The following is a 22,755-nucleotide window of genomic DNA, read 5'->3' as shown; positions in this document are numbered from 1 at the left end:
AGCTGTGTGATTCAGCGATTAATGGTATATAGTATATCCAGCTGTGTGATTCAGCGATTGATTGGATATGGAACTTTTGTTTAGTTTATTCGATATTGATTCCGTATTTTGGAATATATCCGGCTGTTGATTCATCGTTGACTTTGAATTATCGAGCGTATCCTTAAACTCACTTTCGTTATATTTTCATTAATCATAGGATTTATTGTATTTCAAAGACCGAAACCTCCGCCGCCGAAAAAAGCAACAAAAAAGACAAATAAAAATGAGTTAGATATCGAAAGGGAAAGCTTGTCATCGGACGGTAAAAACTCGAAATAGAAAAAGAGAAATTAGAAATCGAAAGAGAAAGAATTCGTTTACAGGGACTTACCCGTTTTAATACTGATAAGTATCAGTCACTTAAATTACAACCATTTGATCCTAAAATCGATGACATCTTAACATTTTTATCGGAATTCGATGCAGTAAGTGGTGAGGCAAATTGGTCTAATGACATTAGAATTTTTACAATTAAGAACATTGTTGACAGGTGAAGCAAAACAGGTTTCTTCACACGCGTCCATTTCGTACGACGATCTAAAACGTGCGCTAATCGATCGATATGGAAAGAGACCCTATGAATATTTTTTTGACTTAGTTAATGTTAGAAAATCTGATAATGAAACTTACAGATCTTTAATGGCGCGGATTATACAAAATCTCAAACGATGTACCAAGGACAAAGATCCGATCAAAAGTTTACAAGAGGAATTTTTTTTCTGAAGACCCTTTCACCAATGCATGCGCAATGGGTAAGAAGAAATAAAGGCAGCGCATCCGTAGTAGAAGCAGAATAAGACTACATAGTACCGACAAAGAATGACAATGTACAAAATGATGAAAATAGAACTGACAATAACCGTGGTTTCAAATGAAAAGCTTCTGGACATTATGCACGTGAGTGTGAACAAAAGGACAAGACAACAGGAAATCTTGCATCTTATTTAGTTAAACCGCTTGTTGGGCATAGACGTATTTGTGTTTCAGGAGAAGTAAACGGGAAACAAGTCAGTGTTGTGAAAGACACTGGTACCGACATGACATTAATTTGTGAAGACCTTGTGGATAAAAAGAACATTTTCAAGGACACAATTGTAACTCTACAATCTCCAATTGGACAACCGTTTTGTGTTAAGCTTGCTGTAGTTAACATAGACACATCGTATTATAGAAGTATCGCTAAAGTTGGACTCGTACCTAAATTGGCCGCCGAAGCACTTTTGGGAATGGATATACTAGAGCGAACTAGAAATGCTTTTTTTCTAACCAGAGAACAAGCCAAGCCCGCCGAATATGAGATTGAATCTAACCGTGATACACATGAAAGCAAAGTTGAACATGCCATGGAAGTGACAAAAATATACGAAGAAGATGAGATCGTTACTTGTTATATATTGTCTGGAAAAATTTAATGTACAAGGTCTACATACATACCACAGTCGAATGGGAGATGTGAGCGATTAAATGGTTCTTTCAGCGCTGTTTGAGTGGTTGTATGCCTGTGAGAGGTCTGATGGCTATACTTCGTGGATTGTCTACTGGAGAGGATGAGAAAAACCGTTCAGTTATTGAATCTGGAATTCCTATACGCAATTGTTTAGCAGCTTTGCCAGAAATTGTTATAGAAAAGATCAAAGCTTGGTACGTCAAGCGTACAAGATTCAGAGAATTTGAACCCGGGGGCTTTTACATTTATGTAAATTGGAGCAACGCCTTTTATTTTATTTTAAAGTGAATTTAAAAAAAACAGTGTTTTCTCTTGAAAAGGGAGATGTTAAAAGGCTAATTTTTGTATTATTTGTGTAATAGACATTACAAGAACTTTAATTGTGACACCTGCTACATATATCCGTTAAATAGTAATATATTTTTAGCATCTGAATGAACTCTATAGAACTGTCGCAATTAATTAATGTTATGTATCTATGGTCGTAAAGTCGCCGCTAAAGAACACTTAATGTTTCTGGTTATTCTAACATGTTTAACATTCAAGGATAAAGACAGAGTAAATGTATTTTCTGGTCAGTTTTAAGGTTGTTGGTCGTTGTGAAAAGTTGGTTACATGTTTACAATATATAAATATTGTATATGAACTTGATATTGTCTTTTTTATTCATATTGAGGTGTAACATACACATACAAGGAATTGTTTGTCACCCTTTTAAACTTTTTAAAATCAAATCTATGGAAGAAACAGATTACATACATATGCACATGTACAACACAAACAGTTAGGTTAATGTATTAAACATCCAGGAATAGGAGATGATAAAACATGTTGTTGCTCATTTTTAATTTTTTTTCTAACTGTGGAGTGCTACCTCATGTATAATAATATATACACTCGTACATGATATGAATACAAGAAATAGCCACAGGTTTACATAAGGTCATTTCCGGTTTGATTTTTCATGGTCCTATGGCTTGTACCATAATGCTCAAAGCCCTATGTTTTAATGATGTATACATATGAATTTTAAGCAAAGGTCATTCATTCATATCTTTATTTCCTCTGTTTAGAGATTACATGAATTATAGTATCATGAACAATAAATTAATACATTAATAATAGAAAATAAAATAGTAAAGTTATGAACAATGCGTAATATTTACATATAAATGAAAATGTTAATACATATTGCAAGCTGTAAAAAATGGTAAATGAGTTTATGTTGCGAGCTGTCGATATTACATGCGCTAACACTATACTAAATAGTTCAATTGGCGGTTGTATTCGGATGCAGATTTTATTACATGGACGTAGAAAAGTCGTTTAAATGAATCCAAGTCGGAGTCACTGAGCGCAGTTGAAGGGTCTTTTCCTAGACAAATTATAAATAGCGATTCATCACTACATTCACTGAGTTAAACATAGAGATCGAGAGAACAGTTTTCTATTATTACGTCTAGCCAAGTACTGTACATATTTGATGTGCACGTACAGCCAAAGCATGCATGTACAAAAACGTCAGTGAAAAGACGGTCGCAAATTTCGCAAGATGATTTGGAATCGTGGTTTGGAGCGGTAGATACAAGTTTTCCGATAATTTCGAAGCTGTTCGTCGGGAATTTCCATACATGAGCCACAGATATGGATTTATGTATATATTTGAATCTCTTGAAGTCATTGTCCGAATTGATGCGAATTAGCCAGTCATTATCATGTTTTGATTCAACTGCATTTACAACAATACGTTTCCATTGTAGTTTTTCGGGAAAGTTGCCATAACTAATGTAAGTAATAAGAAATTCATACAGATTGTATTTACTTAGAATGTCCAATATGTCCGGAATGAATCCAATATGATTTCGTCCGTCTAACAGGCACGAAAAAAGTCTTTGTAGAAAAATTTGTTTTGCAAGACAACAGTTTTAAACAAAGGTCAAAATCCAGAACGTCAAATTAACCTTTGACATTGGATTCAATTTCATGGTCATAAATCAAAGACATCAAATCGAAAGACCTTAGGTCTTAATTATATATGGTTAATGAGTTATATTACTATAAGCATAATTCTAAATATAAGAATGGGTTAAACTCCCATTTTGTGTCTACCTCCGCACTTTTTAAACCAAAAATAATGTGCTATAAAAAAGTAAAATCACAAAAATACTGAACTTAGAGGAAAATAAATTCGGAAAATCCATAATCCGATGGCAAAATCGAATAACAAAACGAATGGACAAGAACTGTCATTTTCCTGACTTGGTAAAGGCATTTTCAAATTTGGAAAATGGTGTATTAAACCTGGTTTTATAGCGCTAACCCTCTCACTTTGATGACAGTCTCATCAAATTCCGTTATATTTACATTGATGCGTTAACTAAACACACACAATAAATAAAATAGACAAAATATTGGTACATCAGTAATCATCGTATACAAATTTTAAAAGGAACAATTTACCTGAACACAAAACCATCTATCTACATACACATTCATTGATTTGTGTGTCTGACGACAGAAAAGTTTAAACGTCACATATAGTTGGAGTTCAATGTGCATACAAACAATTTCAAAATTTACCTAGGCAATGTTAGCATACAGGGTTAAAAAATCAAAAGTATGTAAAAATAAATTTCAGAAATAGACCGAGATTTAAACTAGTCCAAACGTTATATATCACTAGAAGCCCGATTTCAGTCTGAAACGGCCATTTTGGTCTGATCACATCTTGATTGACTGGATTTACCGCTAGAGGAATTCGTCCAGATATTTCAGATCGTTTAGTCGCCGTTCAGATCGATAGCCTCATCAGGTAAATCAGTTCGTTAAGGCGTATCAAGACGGAAAAGACTGAATCGTCTAGCGGGTTGTTTAGACCCGTTAAGACCGTGTCAGACCAAAACAGACCATTGATACAAAATTACGTTCAACATGTTCAGACTCTGTTTAGATCCGTTTAGTATACCGGTTTGATAACACGAGTTGCGCCCTTTCTACTCGATAATGCATTTTAGATTAATTTGTATATATGGTTTTTTTTATATTAGGATTTGTTTGAAGTATTATTTTGATTAATTACAAAGAAAAATTAAATCTTCTGTTGATTCTTTATTTCTTTTCTTGTTTTGTCGAGGAACTAATAAATTATTCGTCTATATATGTTGTTTATTTTTTTAATAAATGTTAGTTTATATAAATGTATATTGGTAATTAAATGCAAGGACGTATGTTAATTGTATACACACCAGAATGTATGCCATAAACCTTAAAATGTTGTGAACACCGGTGAAAATGTTTTTCGTATTTGAAGATTAGTAACGGAAAATCCTAAACGTAACCTAAAAAAGTTAAGGATCCACAGAAATGCACCGGAGGCAAATTAACACATGCATAGAACAGAACAGAACAGAACATATTTTATTTCCAATTAAGGGCCCACAAGGGGCATACAGAGCATACATGAATAAGGAAAAATAATATTAATTTGATAGATACATACAATGTAGATACAAACATTATTTTTACATGCAGTAACAATACAATTACTAACTCATATTCACTTTAATAAATTTACCAACAGCATTAAGGACCTGATTGTCTTCACAGTTTAATAAATAAATAAATTTATGCTGATTATCCAGTAAAGAAAAATTTGGAATTCTTTGGCAAACAAAGTCAAAGAGAGCATCTCTATCTGATTTAGAATTTTCACAGTTAGTTAAAAAATGGATTTCATCTTCAACACAGCCAGAGGAGCATTTTTTGCAAATTCTTTCATTTCGTGGAATATTTGAAAAACGTCCAACTTCAATTTGAAGCTTATGAGCAGAAATACGTAATTTGCATATAGATCTTCTTAAATCAAAGTCCTTTATTAAAGAAAGATAATTTTCATAACCAAAATTCTGCTTAAATTTCACATAATTAAACAGTTTTCCATCAGAAGCTTTATTTTGGCTAGCATACCAATTGCTAATATATTTAGTGTGAATTAATTTGCTAGATATGTTCAAAAATTTATATTGTCCGAAATGTTTTACTTCTGGTTTAATTTCAAAAACTTCTAATACTTTCTTAGCAAATGAGTACCAAGAAGTTATGTTAGATTTGTGAAGATCTTGGCTCTATTTATAAGCATCTTTCAATAGACTGAATTCAGTTGTAAGATTTTCAAATCTATACCAGTATTTTACAATTGACTTTACAATATCATAATGTAAGGGAAAACGCCCCAGTTCTGATAATACAGCAAAATTGACACTCCTTTTGTGTACACCAAGTATAAACTTAGAAAATTTAAGATGGAGATTCTCACACTTAAGATTTTTAAAAATATTTTCAAGATTAGATAAGGAAGACTGTAATTTATTACAAGAAACATTATAACCTCCCCATACCTCTGAATTATATAACAGAATGGGTTTAAGGGTATGATCAAAAATATGAACACAAGATTTTATTCCAGGAGACAAATTGATAAAATCCTTTCTAAGTTTATAGTAGGCCTTAAGAGCCTTATTATAAAGTTCAGTTTTAGCTAGATGAAAACTTCCAGATGCAGTAAAGTGAACACCCAAATATTTGTAATGAGCGACACAGTCAATCAAGTTATTCTGCAGTCGAAAATTCGCTTGAATTTTCCTTCCAGCCTTATTAAAAATTATGACTTTAGTCTTTTTAATATTAACTTTAAGGCACCAGTCAGCACAATATTTTTCTAGCTGATCAAGTCTACTTTGAAGCCCTGTGGCTGATGTTGACATTATCACAATATCATCTGCATACATCAAACAATTTAATTTCTCGGAGTGCAGGGAAACTGCATCCAGGCAGGAGTCAAGATAAGATGGGAAGTCATTTATAAAAATTTTAAATAATGAAGGACTCAAGTTGTCTCCTTGTCTTACACCTAATTTAATGCTAAAAGGGTCAGTGAGAGAAGCTCCAACTCTTACACATGCTTGACTATTGTTATACATATCTGATATAATATTATAAAATAAAGTACCAACTTTCATATTAATAAGCTTCAGTTTAAGACCTATATGAATTACACTGTCGAATGCTTTGCGAAAGTCTACAAAACAAGTATATAACCTGCCCTCTTTATTGTGACAGTATTTGTCTATAAGTGTTTTTAAAATAAATATATGATCTGAAGTTCTGGCATTTTTTGTAAAACCAATCTGAGAATTATGAATTAAGTTGTTTTGGTACAAAAATTTGTCAAGTCTTGTATTCAAAATATTGTTAAAAAGTTTACCAATGGTACTAGTAATTGTTATACCTCTATAGTTAGATGGATCACAAGGATCATCTGATTTAAAAATTGGCGAAATAAAACCATCAGCCCAAATCTTTGGGTACACACTATTCTTGAGGCACAAATTAAATAATTTATATAAGCAACCTATCAAATATGACTGACTATATTTTAACATTTCATTTGAAATCAAATCAGGTCCACAGGCCTTGCCTGATTTTAAGCTTGCAATAGCATCAGAAATTTCTTTTTTACTAATATCATTATCTAAATCATTAAAAACTAAAACTAAACATGCATATTTTGGTTTTATGTATGACATTTGCTTTAATTCGTTTTCTGTTGATATATGTCCTAGTTAACCGTTGAAGCTGTTGCTTTTTGTTTGCATGTGTATTAATTTAGTGAGATTTACTCTATTTAAGTTGGAAAAAAATATTCCCGACATCCGGAAATTCGAAAAAAGACTTCTCGGATCCCGAAACCTGATCATCATACTGCATTCATTCAGTCTCTGTCGGGACAGTGTTAAAGTATCACCGTATAATATGCATTTTCTAATCCATATGATAGGTATACTGTACTTAATATACATATGGCGTTAACTTAAACAAAATCTATTTTAGTTAAAATGGTTGAGTTCGATGGCACGTGCTAGTAATCAACCGGGTCAACAGGTAACAAAATCAATGATCCGTAACGTAAGAAAGTACATGCCTATTATATATTACAATTACTCTCATCATCATTCTTAATAGAAAGGTGCCGTAGGGCTAAACGTTAATAAAGAATTAATGAATTTGTGTATACACGTATTAGTGATGTCTGATCGTCAGCTTTTAATATACATGCTTATGTTTTCAAGATTTTAAATTGAGCAAAAAAACATGAACTGTTCGGAAGTTTGTTAAGTATTCAAAAGAAACTTTTCGCTTCTCTACTTATATAGTTTACAGAGTATTCCTTTAAATTATGTCAGTTAAATAAAGTAGTGTGTATTTGTATTCTATTTATTTTGCTAATTGTATCATTATAATATTCATTTTGTATTTCACTACTATATATACTTTAAGTTGTAGTGTGATTGATTGTTGGTTGTTAAAAGTCCAGTGGCAAATATTTCATGCATTTTCAGGACCAGCTGTAAGTTGAAGACATATATGGAACTCACCGGTGTAGTTTTCACGTGTTATAATAGATAGAAGAATAATTAATTTCTAAAATATCGAAACATAAAGGAGGCAAGGCGCATGGAATACCCGCACTTATCAGTTCTTTTCTCTGTTTTGTCTTAAAAAAATAATGTTATTTTTTTTTTTAAATGTTTATATAATTCACGATAACTGCGGTATATACGTGCTGTCAGACGAAAGATAAATATGTGCCCTTTAAATGTCTTTTTTACCATGGATCGCTTGCTTTCGTCGTATTGAATGGAAGCTGCGCTCAAAGTACTAATTCTTTGGCGTATAACGACCAACCATGATGTGAACAATCTTTTAAAGATTAATTTTGAAATGTCTGACATTGTAAAGTTCGTCTACAGTAAAACTTGTAAAATGCATTTTTTTGTACAAAAAACACTTCATTTTGTTATAAAAATTTTAGTTCGAAAAAAACTTTTTTTTCATACATTTTTTGTTCGATTTAAAGCCAATGTTATCATTAACTACGTTTCAATATTATTTTACAAATATTTTATCATATTCCATCCAAAATAAGAGACTAATTTTTCATGTTTTAAAAAATTAAGGTGTTGCAATACTTTTTTCCATGTGTATATATGTTTCTGCATGGGTGATTTGTACAGTTATATAAATACAGATTTAATGTTTTTACAAAATGCATTCATTTACACGTAATGAACGAATTTGGTAATTGTCATTGTTTGTCGGGAATACACGTACTTGTAATAATTATCCATTCATTTGACTGTTTTTCCCCGAGGGCTAATCATAACCTATGCCATATGGCATGGAGAGATTAATAGAATAGTTTGAAAGGGTTTAAGCTATTATTTCGGGCGATATCTATTTGTGCCAAAAAGTAACTCATTTGCGCCACAACTTAATTGCGCCAATACTTCTTTGGCGCCACTTAATTTTCAAAACTATATGTATCATTTGCGCCAATAAAATAATCATCTAATTGCGCCAATTTTTTTTCATTTATATAAAATAACTAAATGATTGACTTCCCTCCTTCTTTATCCGGGCTCGGGATCGGCAGTTTACCGATTGGCGGAGTTAAAGTCATTTTAATAACAAAAAGTATGCTGAATTAAAACGTTCACTTGTATAAATATACACAGTTACACCTTAAAATGTCTCTGTACATCATTGAACTAAAGGCTGGTATTTGTAGTTGAGAATAGACACATATATAATGTCCTATCTTGAAGCCATGCATGTATAGTATAAAGTTGTTTGAAATATTTTGGACAAATTTTATAGATACCAGCAAAAACTTCCTCTGAAATTGTACACAGAAATTTTAAATTTTAAATTAGCTTTGCATCCTAATAAAATGATCCCGCTTTCTGGATCGTTACACAATACAAAGTCATCATCTTTGTTTGTAACAACACCAATAGCATCCACTATTCAGTGAAATTCGGCTGGAATTTAAGTTGAGCCGGTGAAGTTTTCTTCTCTCTATATACATTTACTGACGCACATATTTTAAATCTTTCTTTTCTTAGTTTTCTTCTTCAATTTTGAAGAGCTCTGGATTTATTATTTTTTTAAGGTAGCTCTGACAACATACCATTTGCTTTTCTTTTGCTATAGGTAAAAAAATATTTACAGGTAAATATGGCGCAATTTCATTTAATTAATTGGTAAAAAATAAAGGTTCCGTCGTCAGCATTCACGCCGACTAATTCAGCATTTAGGTTCAGTCTGTGGTTAAAGTTTTGTTTTACATCAAAATCGTTGTCAAACATAATGGAATTTCGGGAAATTGGGACATTGGCTTCTTTATGTCCAAAACACAGTATCCAGGGGAACATTTTGCATATATTTATTTTCATTTTTCCGTATTTTACTACTAGATGGACTTCGTTTTTCCTGAACAGTTAATTTCATGTTTTGTCTGAGGTTAAAGATTTTTGTGCAGCCATCAATAACCGGTTTGTTTAACCGTACAGTTGCAAGTTAAATGCATATATCCATGCAGGTCAAGATCATGATAATGATAAATGAATGTTGAAACTATTTTGTTCTACATGGCGCTGGACTTTCACTCGTTTGTTCAAAATGCAACAGTCAGACTGAGAGCATGTATATATCTTATAAGTGAGTGTGGCTTTTTTCCACCTATTTTCAAACTTGAAAGGAGACCTCTTTCAGCGACACGAGTCTAGAACATGTACATGTGGCAGTTGCAAGTAATAGCTATATAAATATAAAAGAGAAGATGTGGTATGATTGCGAATGAGACAACTGTCCAAAAGAAACCAAAATTACACAGACATTAACAACTATATGTCACCGTACGGCCGTCAACAATGAGCAAAGCCCATACCGCATAGTCCGCTATAAAATGCATTTCAAAGATACTATAATTAGAATGAAAGGTTATAGAGTATATTAAACGTACTTAAAAAATATGTCATCTTGTAGAATGTGATTTCACAAATATATTATTTTCAAATTCGCAGTCCAAGTCAACGTAAAATCAGTTACACACATTTTTCATGCTATAAATCCATTTCAACAATATCATTTCAAACACACACTAGCTTGCCTTTTCATTAATTTAAATAATACAAATTCAGCTAAATTTTGTTTATTCCCATCAACAGAGAAATCTCACACTTATCCTAGACGTTAATAGTACTCATACACTTCAATTTTATTAAACAATTTATTGATACGGATGACAACACTTTAAAAATACGGTTACATCAGGGTGTAAAAAAAGTGAATTTGTTTTAATTTGAATTCAAAGATAGATTAAACGGTAGCTTTAATAGTGAAATGTACTATTTTTTGAAGACTCGCCTAAATGTATGTTGCATAGATGTATTTGACCCCAACAATTTTATTAAGATCATGCTGTAAATTATATTTATAAAACCATTCATTTGTAAATACCGCATATATCTGCTCACTGTTTGAATATAGAAACTTGTCGATTTTATAATATTGAGACATATCCGAGATTTTGCATTATGTGTGATAAACAAGTAATTGAAGATGAATATCATTTTATTTTAGTATGTGAAAAGTAATGAATTTCGAAAGAAATTTATCAAACCATATTGTTGGAGGAAACCGTTGAGTCATAAACTTATAAGACGATCAATGCATTTGAACGGGGACATATAGTTGGAACTCGCCCCTTTTTTTTGTGTGATCGGTTGGGACCCCAATACAGGCTCATAGTATTTTGAAGCATTTTTGAAGTAATCAAATATAAGAAACCAGAGACATATATAACTTGTAATTTATGTCTCTAAATGGACGAATGATAATTTTTACGAAAAGAAAGAAAAAGCAAGTCTATCCGAAAGGTGATTGTCTATTTGATATTTAAAAGGAAAATGTATAACTATAGTGTGTTCATTGTAAACTTAAACCATAATGCATAGAATTGTCTCTGCATGTTTATAACAGTCACAAGTCACTTCTAGAATTAAAGGTCAGCGATCGATTAAAAATTCGTGCAATTATATTTTGTCAAAATTTTCCAGAACACGTTAAATTTAATATCAGAGCCATATAATACATGTTTTATATCTTTGACTATTATGCTAGTAGACTAGTATAGTTTTCTCAGGTTATATTCTCCGTTGATATGTATCTTTCCTTTAAAGTCTTGGTTTTTTTTTCTTTAACACTTTAGAATAGTATATACGGGACAACTTCCGAAAATAATCTTTCAAAATGCAAATTTAAAACTTGTATGTCAAATAATTTGACCACATGACAAAAAATTCTACAATAAACATTGGTCACGCTCGACAGATTTCGATATGAGACAGTCACACGTGCCGTTACAATAGCCAGTGTACACGCATCAGCGCACACATGTATGTCAAATAGGTCTGATTGGAGGAATGTTTCCGAAAACACGCCTACCTCAAACTAATACCCAATCAAACGCCGTTACCAGAAACATAAATAATACTTGGAGATTTGGTTGCGTATTATATTCTTTTATTATTTTATTATTTACTTAATCTTAATTTTTTTACTTTTTTTATTCATTTATTTATCCAAATTTTTGCTTTTTAAATTTTTGTTTTTATTAAACTTTCTCATCGTTCTAAATTATTTAAATTACCACATGGTAAACATATTAAATTATTTAATGCCCAAAAAGGCGCAAGCCAGGGCCGACCGTGCAAGGGCTGTATAGCCAGTCAAGGTCGTTAAACACTTCCATTTGTTGGTTGCGTATTCAACATTTGAAAAAGTTTATAACACTCTTTAATTCGAGCTAAGAAGCAAAGAATATGTCCGAAATGCAAGTTTCCCAATAAATTTCAGCTATCTAGTGATGAAAATAAATAAAAAAAAAATACAAATTAAAAGTTTTTCGAGTTATATAACTATAAGTCTTTTATCTGGCAAGAACAGCCCAATTTAGCGGACAAGCAGTCAAGTTACACTGAGTTATTCTTTTTGCTGTTACTGAAAATATCAAGAAAGAAAATAAATCCCGATATTAATTTGAAACTTTGTTACTGAATACTTTTCCAAGAAAATATTCACATCTCTTGGTAACATGCATGTCGGAACAGAAAATTCTCTTGGGACGTCAGGTAGCATATATATAACGTGCATGTTGGAACAGAAAATTTGGCATACAGTACTTCAGAACGATGTTCACATTATAATACATTATACCCAACAATTGTGATGACGAATTCCTTCCTTTGTTCGAGAACAATTTTATTTAAATAGAAATCTGTCATTTTACTTTGTCCATTACTTCGACGAACCAGAGCAGGTTAAATATCGACCTGTTTTTAATTCAAATTGGTTCTCTTCTTCTTCTTTTGGTATACAATAGTCCATCGACATCCCATGATAACATGCTCAGTGGCGGACCCAGGAATTTTCGTAAGTGATGGCCCACTGACTGACCTAAGAGAGGGACCGCTCCAGTCACGGTTCAGTGATTCCCTATATAAGCAACCAATTTTTTCCCAAAAAGGGAGGGGGCAAATTGCATGTTTATTTATGTTTAATTGTCATTTTGCTTATTTTCTTTGGTTACATCTTCTGACATCAGACTCGGACTTTTCTTGAATTGAATGAATTTTAAATGTACGTATTGTTATGCGTTTACTTTACTACATTGGCTAGAGGTATAGGGGGAGGGTTGAGATCTCATAAACATGTTTAACCCCGCCGCATTTTTTGCGCCTGTCCCAAGTCCGAAGCCTCTGGTCTTTGTTAGTCTTGTATTATTAAATTTTAGTTTCTTGTGTACAATTTGGAAATTAGTATGGTGTTCATTACCACTGAACTTGTATATATTTGTTTAGGGGCCAGCTAAAGGACACCTCCAGGAGCGGGAATTTCTCGTTACATTGCATTGAAGACCTGTTGGTGACCTTCCGCTTACTCCTCGATACATTCCCCATTTCCATTCTCAATTTTATTTCTTTCTTATGTTCAATGTAAAAATGTATATAATTTTAAATTGCAACTATCTATAGTTCCGTAACTTTCTATCAAGGCGTATAAAAGAATGGTCGTTAAGTGCGTATATATATATTTTTGTTAAATCAATTTTTCTTGTATGTTTCAAACTGGCCTTTACTTTTGACAACGAGTACTTACATTTCCCCAAATTTACCATTGGAAAAAATGTGTAAGCAAATTTTTATTTTATCAAATCTCTTTTTTGGAATTATTTAAATTTTTATGAATAATATTCTTTACACCAGAAATGTTATTTATAAACAGTAATGACTAGTGTATCACTATCGGACACGCAGGACAGAGATGTATATTATCAAATGATTACCTATGCACCTGAAAGTTTAAAATGGAAAGATTCAAGTTTTCGGTCATGTACACTGACAGAAGTGAAATGATGCATGAACTTGCAAGTCCGACAGGAAATCGCTTGAATACCTGGAGGTGTCACCTGCCAATACATCTGGGAGTAATACCTTTAGCCATGCTGGTGATCAGACAGGTGAAGGTCTGAATTTATTTAAATAAGTTAATTACATAAAAGAATTATGGACAAATTAGATTTTTGAAAACAATTTTCACGGAACGTCAGGGTAATACTTGTACAAGACATTAGTTAATTTTATTTACTTTACATTAAAGTAAATAAACCCAAGTCAGGAGCCTGTTATTAAGTGGTTGTCGTTTGTTTTTGTGTTACATCAAGGATTTGTATAGTGAGACACTATACAAATCCTTGGTTACATATTTGTTTTTGTTCATTTATTTTCATAAATAAGGCCGTCAGTTTTCTCGTTTGAATCGTTTTACTTTTTCTTATAGTTATCGGGGCCTTTTATAGCTGACTATGCGGTATGGGCTTTGCTCATTGTTGAAAGCTGTACGGTGACCTATAATTGTTAATGTTTGTGTCATTTTGGTCTTTTGTGGAGAGTTGTCTCATTGGCAATCATACCACATCTTCTTTTTTTATATTTAAATAGTCTTCCCTTAATTTTTTGTCTGTAGTGTTTTTGTTGATTGCTGTTTATCACATATTTGTTTGTTTGTAGCTCATGTATACCAGTATAAATCAAGTTGTCATCACTGTTGGGTTCTCGTCTGAATTTTTTACATTAACTCTGTTAGAAGCCTAGCTCTTTCCAAGCAGAGCCATTTATAGGGTGCTCATCATGAAGTTTAAGTTTTTGGTCTTTGCTGAAGGGTGTGCAGTGACCTATTATATAGTGACTAAAAAGAAAATCACTTGGTCTACATGGTTTATAGTTTAAGTAATGCAAGTCGTCTCATCAAAATTCATACCCAGTGGTGGATCCAGGGGGAGGGTTCAGGGGGTTGGAACCCCCCTTTTTTGGACGATCATGGAATGGGGACATATAGTTGGAACCCCCCCTTTTGTCTTGGGTTGGGAACCCCCCTTTTTTAAATGGCTGGATTCACCCCTGATACCATATCTCCTTAGGCAAAACAAAAATTATGTTTGTTTCCAACATGTTCAATGTAGCTTACAGCTTCTGAGAAACAATTCAAACATTGATGACCTTCTGCTGTTGTCTGCTCTGTAGTCAGGTTGTTGTCTTATTGGCACATTCCCCATTTCCAGTCTCTAATTTCATTACGAAGTATCTGAGAAACAAACCTAACCATGTTAACATTGTATTAAACTGAAATAACCTAAATCACTTAGATTATCCATGACATAAAATTAAGGTCAGGTCAACCTAACCTGATAGACAAGTAGACCTTGCAAGGTACTCATATACAATAAAATGTATCCAATTACATGTAATAAAATGTAACAGTATATTTTACACTCATTCCCTGAACCAGCTCTTTTAGCTTTTATAAATTTAAAGCTCTATTAAAAATAGCTTACATCATCACCCCAAGACTGTAATACATATTTCTTGCATATATACAACCAACTTTCATGACTTTCATGTAAGGCGAGACAAAATAAATTGATACTTTGAAGTACATGTATTGTTTAATATGTTCGACTACTACATGTACTAGTATAAAATGCCAGTTTCAGAATGAACAGTAATTTAGAAGATTGTCACCATACATGTAGATTCATTCAGACTATTTGAACTACAAATGTATACAGCAAGCTGTCATTTGACTCTAAGTGCAACCAACAACCGTGCCAGGGCTGTAAAGCTTGTCTAGGTTGGTGAAACTTCCATAATCATGCATATATGACACTAACCAATTGTGACGGACCGTGACAGACCCTCACGAAAGGTCAAAAAGGTTTAACACTCCCAGCTGGTGGTACATGAAGCCAACAGTAGCAACGCCAGCACAGAAATTCTTATTATATCCAAATTCTTATTTTAAATGTATAATTATCCAAGGTGAATTCAGATATATATGATCATGATGATGCACTTGTAGTATTGACAATGATCATGATGATTGTAAGATAATCACTGAAACTATGAGTTTTCATTATTCCAATTTCCTACTTTTTTTCCTATGAATTTCAAGTTTGCTATTTGTTCAATTCACAATTTCCTTTTTGTCCAATCAGAACATCCCATCAACATCATGGCATAATGCTGTTAGCTTTATCAACGTTATTTCCAATTGCAATTAGTAACTCAAAATTATGAATGAATCCACCGTTTCGCAATTTACAGCTACAGAGGTGAGGTACCGTATGAGAGTAATTTAGTGACACTATATATTTCCTATGTATATATGATATATATGCCCCTTCATAATCTTGCTGGGAATCATGCTCAAACCAATGTGATATCTTATCTACAAAAAAAATTTACATTAAGAATTAAGTATTTATAACTTGTATTACATGCGACTTCTATAACATGTATAAAATTAAATAAGTCAATAGCATTAATACTATTTTATATACTACTGTCAATTCAGAAATTAATGTGAGGTTTTTATTATTGCGAAAAATGCGACTGAGTTGTAAACGCAATAACTTAAACGCACATTTTATGATATTTTATATGAATTAAACAGGATTTTTCACAAAATCGTAAAAATTAAAATCGCATTTAAGTCTAAAATGAAAAATTCGCAATAATTTGCAAGCAATAATTTCTGAATTTACAGTAACTACATGTATTTGATTTGTAATATTTGTAGTAATAATAATTCAACAAATTCTTTTAATAATACTTTTTTATTTCAAAATAGAATTTGTAGAATATTACTACATACATGACAAAGCAATGGTATGCATAGATTATAACATGTTATATTTAAGTTCTACAAAATTTAGAGCAAAACAAATCATTGATAACAATTCAGGGGAGAGTCCAGCCATTTTGAAAACCAGGACAAAGGGGGGTTCCAATTACATGTCCCAATTCAAATGCATTGATCCTCAAAAAGAGAAAGGGTTCCAACCCCTGGAACCCCCCTCTGGATCCGCGCCTGCAATTTAATGAAACATGCCTGGAAAATTATCTTAAATTTCTTATCACAAAAGTGTAAAAAATTGTCGTTAAGGACGCAATGCTGTCACATCATTTGGAATCAGGGCACAATATCAATATACTCTTTTTTTTGCCCCCGGCAATTTAGAGGTTATTGCATATGCAAACCCAAGCCTTGAAGGTATTCATAACAAATATGTGATAAATTATAATTATTGTACATCACCCACCAGTGGCTATATAAATAGGTGCATCATCATTGTAACATACATGTGAAGATTGGTTGGTTATGAGTTATAAAAAAATCCAGTGACAGATATTTCATGCAAATTTTAGGACGTGACAGTTATCAATACATTATTAAACATACAATAAATATGAATATGTAGGGTTACTCTAGTCCAAATAATTATGACGTTTGGAAAGGCTATTTAAATTTTTTTCTGGGACGCCTTCCTACAACGTCCTAGGAAGGCGTCTCAGAAAAAAAATAAAATAGCCTTGCCAGACGTCATAATTATTTGGACTAGGGTTACTCCATCAGGGGGTTAGGTCTGGTAACAACCCCCCCCCCCCCCCCCCAACCAAACCATTGTGAATACACACAATGGTTTAGGCAATAAACAGGTGTGTATCCAGCCCTTTTTAAAAGGGAGGATTTAAACCATAGTTTATATGTACCTTTTTCAAATCATGCATTGATCTTCCAAAAGGGGGGGGGGGGGGGGGTCCAATCACAGGAATAATTATTTTTACAAGCCCAAATTCTTACTTTGCCTTTGAACAAGTTACTGTACAAGAATGTGGTGTATTAGAAAGTCAATTCATACCTGTATGCACAAATGTAACAAATGTAAACATCTTTCCTTCAAACTCTTGGCCGGATCAATGATTATTCTCATGTCTGATAGGCATGTTTTAAAATATTATTCATTTCTACTCACCAATTGTAATTTCCAGCTCAGCTTATATTGTGCTGTAGTGTCCATCTACCATCATGGCATGTCAACGAATTTGTGTAAAATAAATTTGCCATTTGAAGATGCCGACATGTGATAAGTAAAGAGGGTACGGTAACGTTAAATCGTTTACGGGCTTATTTTCCGTTTTTAATCAAACTTGTCAGATTTGATTAATTATCGTCAGAAAATGTCCCTAATGGATAGTAATTCAAATTAAACCAGCTTTATTATGCTGTATTCATGTAATATATATAACCTGGTCTTCAAATGTACTTCAGGTACACTGACCTTTTTCTGCTATAATATTCAAACTTTATCTTTTAACAAAGTCTTCTGGTGTGTAATATTTTTTTTATAAAAGGCTCTCGAATTATAGACTAAGTGAAAAATAAAGATGGAAAGTCAAACGCATGAGTCTGGCAAAAATGAACGGACAATGGCATGACAGTAAACGGAAAACGAGAAAAGACATAGATTCTAGTTATATATATATGTTTTTCCCTGCCTCACTCAAATGCAATTTATATAGCCAACATTAAAAGTTAAATGAATGCATTCATTTACAATATTAAAAAATGTTACATCTTAAATTTAATTAAACATAATTATTAAGATCACGCGTTTTCAAGTGTTCACGCACAGGCACTTGTCTCAGAAAAAAAAATTCCTATATACCTTATTATAATAAGGTATATAGGAATTCCTATATACCTTATTATAATAAGGTATGTAGGAAATTTATTTTCTGAGACAAGTGCCTGTGTGTTCACGGCCGACATCCGTAATTATTTAATACGGGTGTAAAAATGATCTATTGCGTCAACATGACAAATTTTTCACCACCCACGACAGTCTGTAATTGCAAAAACATGTATTGTAATCACTTGTAAACCTTTAATATAAAGGTTCAGGTGCTTACATTCAATAAATAAATGTTATTTCGGCAATCTGTTGAATTTTTTTTAGTCATTTCGCGGCGGTTTGTTCAGCAGTATGACTTTGAGCTATTTTTTTAAAATATATACAAAACATGTTAAATAGGATGTAGTAAGAATTCAAATTGAATATTTTTTTTATTTAATTAACATGATTAAAGGGATTGGTAGACTTTCAGTTAACATAAACCGTCTTCTTTCTAACTTTTATTTTATTTTTAAAAGGGGAGCAACCCCTGATAAACAATGGGAAAGTTTCACTCGTTTTGTGTCCAAATGATTAAAATCTGAACACGACTGGACACGGTCTGACAACATCTTGACGTAACTTTGTATCCATGGTCTGTTTTGGTCTGACACGGTCTTAACGGGTCTAAACAACCCGCTAGATGATTCAGTCTTTTCCGTCTTGATACGCCTTAACGAACTGATTTACCTGATGAGGCTATCGATTTCAACGGCGACTAAACGATCTGAAATATTTGGACGAATTTCTCTAGCGGTAAATCCAGTCAATCAAGATGTGATCAGACCAAAATGGCCGTTTCAGACTGAAATCGGGCTTCTAGTGTATAGAATTTATAAGAATCCACAAATAATTAATTCCACTACGCGATTGAATGCTTTTGACGTTTGCGGTTCAACGTATATTGTAATAAATAATAGAAATATAGCATGATGACATGAAATAGAATATCATACTGACGGGATCTTTTAAAGTACAGTCACGTTATAAGAACCAAAAAAATACATAAAGTCCAAAATACAAAACACACCATCAAAAAGAGAAAGACAATACAAACACATTGACGAGATGTATAAGTACCGAGCCACGTCAAACGGATATCACATAAAACCATTCAACAGTAAAAGTAATATCAATAATAGAACAAAGAAAAATGAAAGAACTACAAAACACGTTGTTAAGATGATAAACAACATCAGTACGCAGAATCTATACATCAAGACCATCGTGTATTATTTGGGAAGTTGATACGGAATATTTATCAACAAGGTCTTGGTACCTTCCGATGAACTTTTTTTAGAAAAAGGACAAGACGTTCTTTGACATATCCCGGGTTCATCAACTTTCTACTCAGACACTGATGACATTTGACGCAACAAACAACTAGGTTAAATATACATTTGTCTATATCTTATACAGATTCTGAAAAGAAGTAGAATTAAGCCAAATTCTTATTTTAGAGCATGTCCTTGACCTAATTACTTTGACCTTAAATCAAAACACCCTAGATCTGTATGACTTATGGTTTACCAATTACAATTTCATTTATTTATTTTAAATATAATAACTCTAAAATTATTTTTAAGATCCTGAGCAAAATGATGACATAAATTTAACATAATCTTTTACGGTTGCGAGGGAGATGCGAACAGAAGAAAAATAGTGTTTGGGGAGATACTTCTTACAATAAAAAGTTTTCGGTTAAGCAGGGTCAGTTTCATTGTCGCAATAACTGTTCGATATCATAAGCAATTGTTTTAGCTACATCCCGCGAAACAAAACAAAAAGTAACGTTAAAAAAAGGCTGAAGAAAAAAAAAAATAAAAACCAATTGTTCTGAGAACAATTTAAGGTCGTCTTTCCGTGAAAAAAACACATGTATTTAAATGTTAAAATAGAAAAATTATGTTTCAAATGTCTTTAACAACGTCAAATGATAGCTTAATTTACGCTGATTTAAAAAATATATAGTTTCTATACCATATTTTTTTTAATAAGGGAGATAATTTGTTACTTCCGGTTTAAAAAAGGTTATTTAACTGTTTCATTGACACTGATTCCCAAAATATAGGATTTTATATACTTTTACATTCAAAAAGTACAAAAAAACATATCTTCTTCCGGTTTACACAGGGGCATTTCCGAATCCTTTTTAAAGGTCATATGGCAGTGATTTCAAAGCGCAAACGACTGAAAATATCCTTAAACCCCAAGCGTGATTATACAGTTGTTGTAGGTAAATACTTTGAAATTTAGTTCCCAACAACTCCTACACAAGGTAATTGCTGTATTCAGCAATTGTTTCCATCCGTGTGATCTAACAAAGCAGTAAAGCGTTGTCTTCTACATGTTTGCTTTATCAATAAAAAATAAAACGTGTAATTATGAACAAACAATATAGAGGAGAAAGTGTCAGTAGTCGAAATATCGCTTATAATGCACTTATTGATCATGATTATGCAAAGGAGTAGGTCAAGTAAGACCTGTTTTGGCCCCAAATTATAGCAGTTTTACAAAATTGTTAAAATGTAAACTTTTAGTTATTTATTGGAAATTAGTATGCTTCGACTACATAAATATTGGCTGTTGTTTACATTACAATGCACATTTATAGGGAACTAGCCTCATTAGGTCATGCTAAATTACTGAAATCTTCATAATTTTAGTATTTTAGGGAAATTTTTTACGGTTTCTGTCTTGAATGAAAGTGGTCGTTTTTATGTTGTTTCTTAATATTGAAATGTAAGTTGTATTTGATGATACTTCATAACATATATAAAGGATGAGGATGAACCATGATGCGGCCACTTTCTTTTTTTTGAACTTTTGGCTAATTTGGGTCAAAGCAATTCGATGACATTTAATAGGAGTTTTCGACCTCTACCAAATAAAATTGTCAGTATGTTTTGTTTTAACTCTTAAACCATTGAAATTATGATCCTGGAATCTTTTCATTTGAGACACCTACATGCTAACTTAAAAATGAGGTCAAGGGCAAAGGTCAAGGTTTAAGGTCAAGGTCAAGTTCTCGATTTTGACTTTTCATTGTTTTTGCATTTTATTTGAAGCGAAGTGGTAACTTGCACTAGGATCCCCCCTCCTAACTAGTAAAGTAAAATGTATTGTAATATAACCTATACACAATACATATGATATACATTAAGTCTGTTATTGTCTTGATGACATTGAAAATAAGGTCAAGATCATACGTAAATTTGGCGTTTATAGATTTTGACCTTTGCTTTTACTTCATATGTATACATGATAAAGCCATGGGACTCTGCATTTGGTCCTTTGACCTTGAAAATAGCTACCGGAAATGACCTTTTGTAGACCGAAAGTAACTTTTTCAACCTTTTATGGGCATTATATTTTCTGGTTTGTGCGTCCGTTTTCCGTCCCACTTCAGATTACAGTTTTTGGTCGAGGTAGTTTTTGATGAAATTGAAGTTAAAAACAACTTGAAACATGTCCCTTTTGATATGATCTGTTTAATTTTAATGCACACTTAGAGATTTTCCCCTATTTTCACGGTCCACTGAACATAGAAAATAGTAATGCGGATGGGGCATCCGTGTACAAGTCTTGTTTGTACTTCTTGATGAAAAAAGTATATAGAACTATATATATTTGGAATCGGTGTTATATTAATTATTAAGGGGGCTCCTGGGTATAAATGGTTTTTTTTTCTAATATAGGATTTCGCTATATTTTTTCATAAATGAACTTTATCATATACTTAAAATAAAAATGAAATAAAAAAGTGGGGTCACCGTTCATTTAAGCTAAAATCTGCCTCTGGAAAAAGCATACATTTTTGTTAATGTCCTTTTTTTCTGTTGAACTAATAGGAGAAAAAGAGGAAATATCGAAATAAAAAAATAACATAATATAAGAAATCGCTTAAATTTTACAATAATTTAGTTTATATACAGCTTATTTGAAAACAATAATAAAAAATATAGGTCACCGATGAGTTAAAAAAGATATTTCAAATTTAAGGCAAACAAATGGTATTTTCGCACCAAAGGGATATAATTTGGAGCTTTTTCAAGTTTTAAAGTCATCTAGGGCCAAACCAAATCATTTTTGTGGGTTGTTTTTTGTACCATATCATAAAGTAACAACTAATAGTGTAATAAATAAATTTTGTAATGAAAAAATAAAGGTTTAATTTTTTGCTAAAATTTTTGTACCCAGGAGCCTCCTTAAATGATACCAGAAGTGATGTTTTTATAATTTGTTCAGACAAGAAGTAAACAATAATATCCATTTTTTCAAACAAAAGTGT

The 22,755-nt window shown here is 32.3% G+C and overlaps 1 long non-coding RNA gene across 1 annotated transcript; it reads right to left on the bottom strand.

The window, feature by feature from the left end:
* Positions 1-15,376: 15,376 nt before the first annotated feature.
* Positions 15,377-17,876, bottom strand: LOC134692924 (uncharacterized). The gene is made up of 2 exons (XR_010102293.1): positions 17,766-17,876; positions 15,377-16,177 (listed from the first exon to the last, which is right to left on the bottom strand). It is a non-coding gene; the product is annotated as an uncharacterized LOC134692924 (long non-coding RNA).
* Positions 17,877-22,755: the final 4,879 nt, after the last annotated feature.

This window comes from Mytilus trossulus, chromosome 12, assembly GCF_036588685.1.
Source record: "Mytilus trossulus isolate FHL-02 chromosome 12, PNRI_Mtr1.1.1.hap1, whole genome shotgun sequence".
NCBI classification, from domain to species: Eukaryota; Metazoa; Mollusca; class Bivalvia; order Mytilida; family Mytilidae; genus Mytilus; species Mytilus trossulus.
The sequence above is the reverse complement of the archived record's forward strand: the minus strand, read 5'-3'. Positions and strand labels throughout refer to the sequence as shown.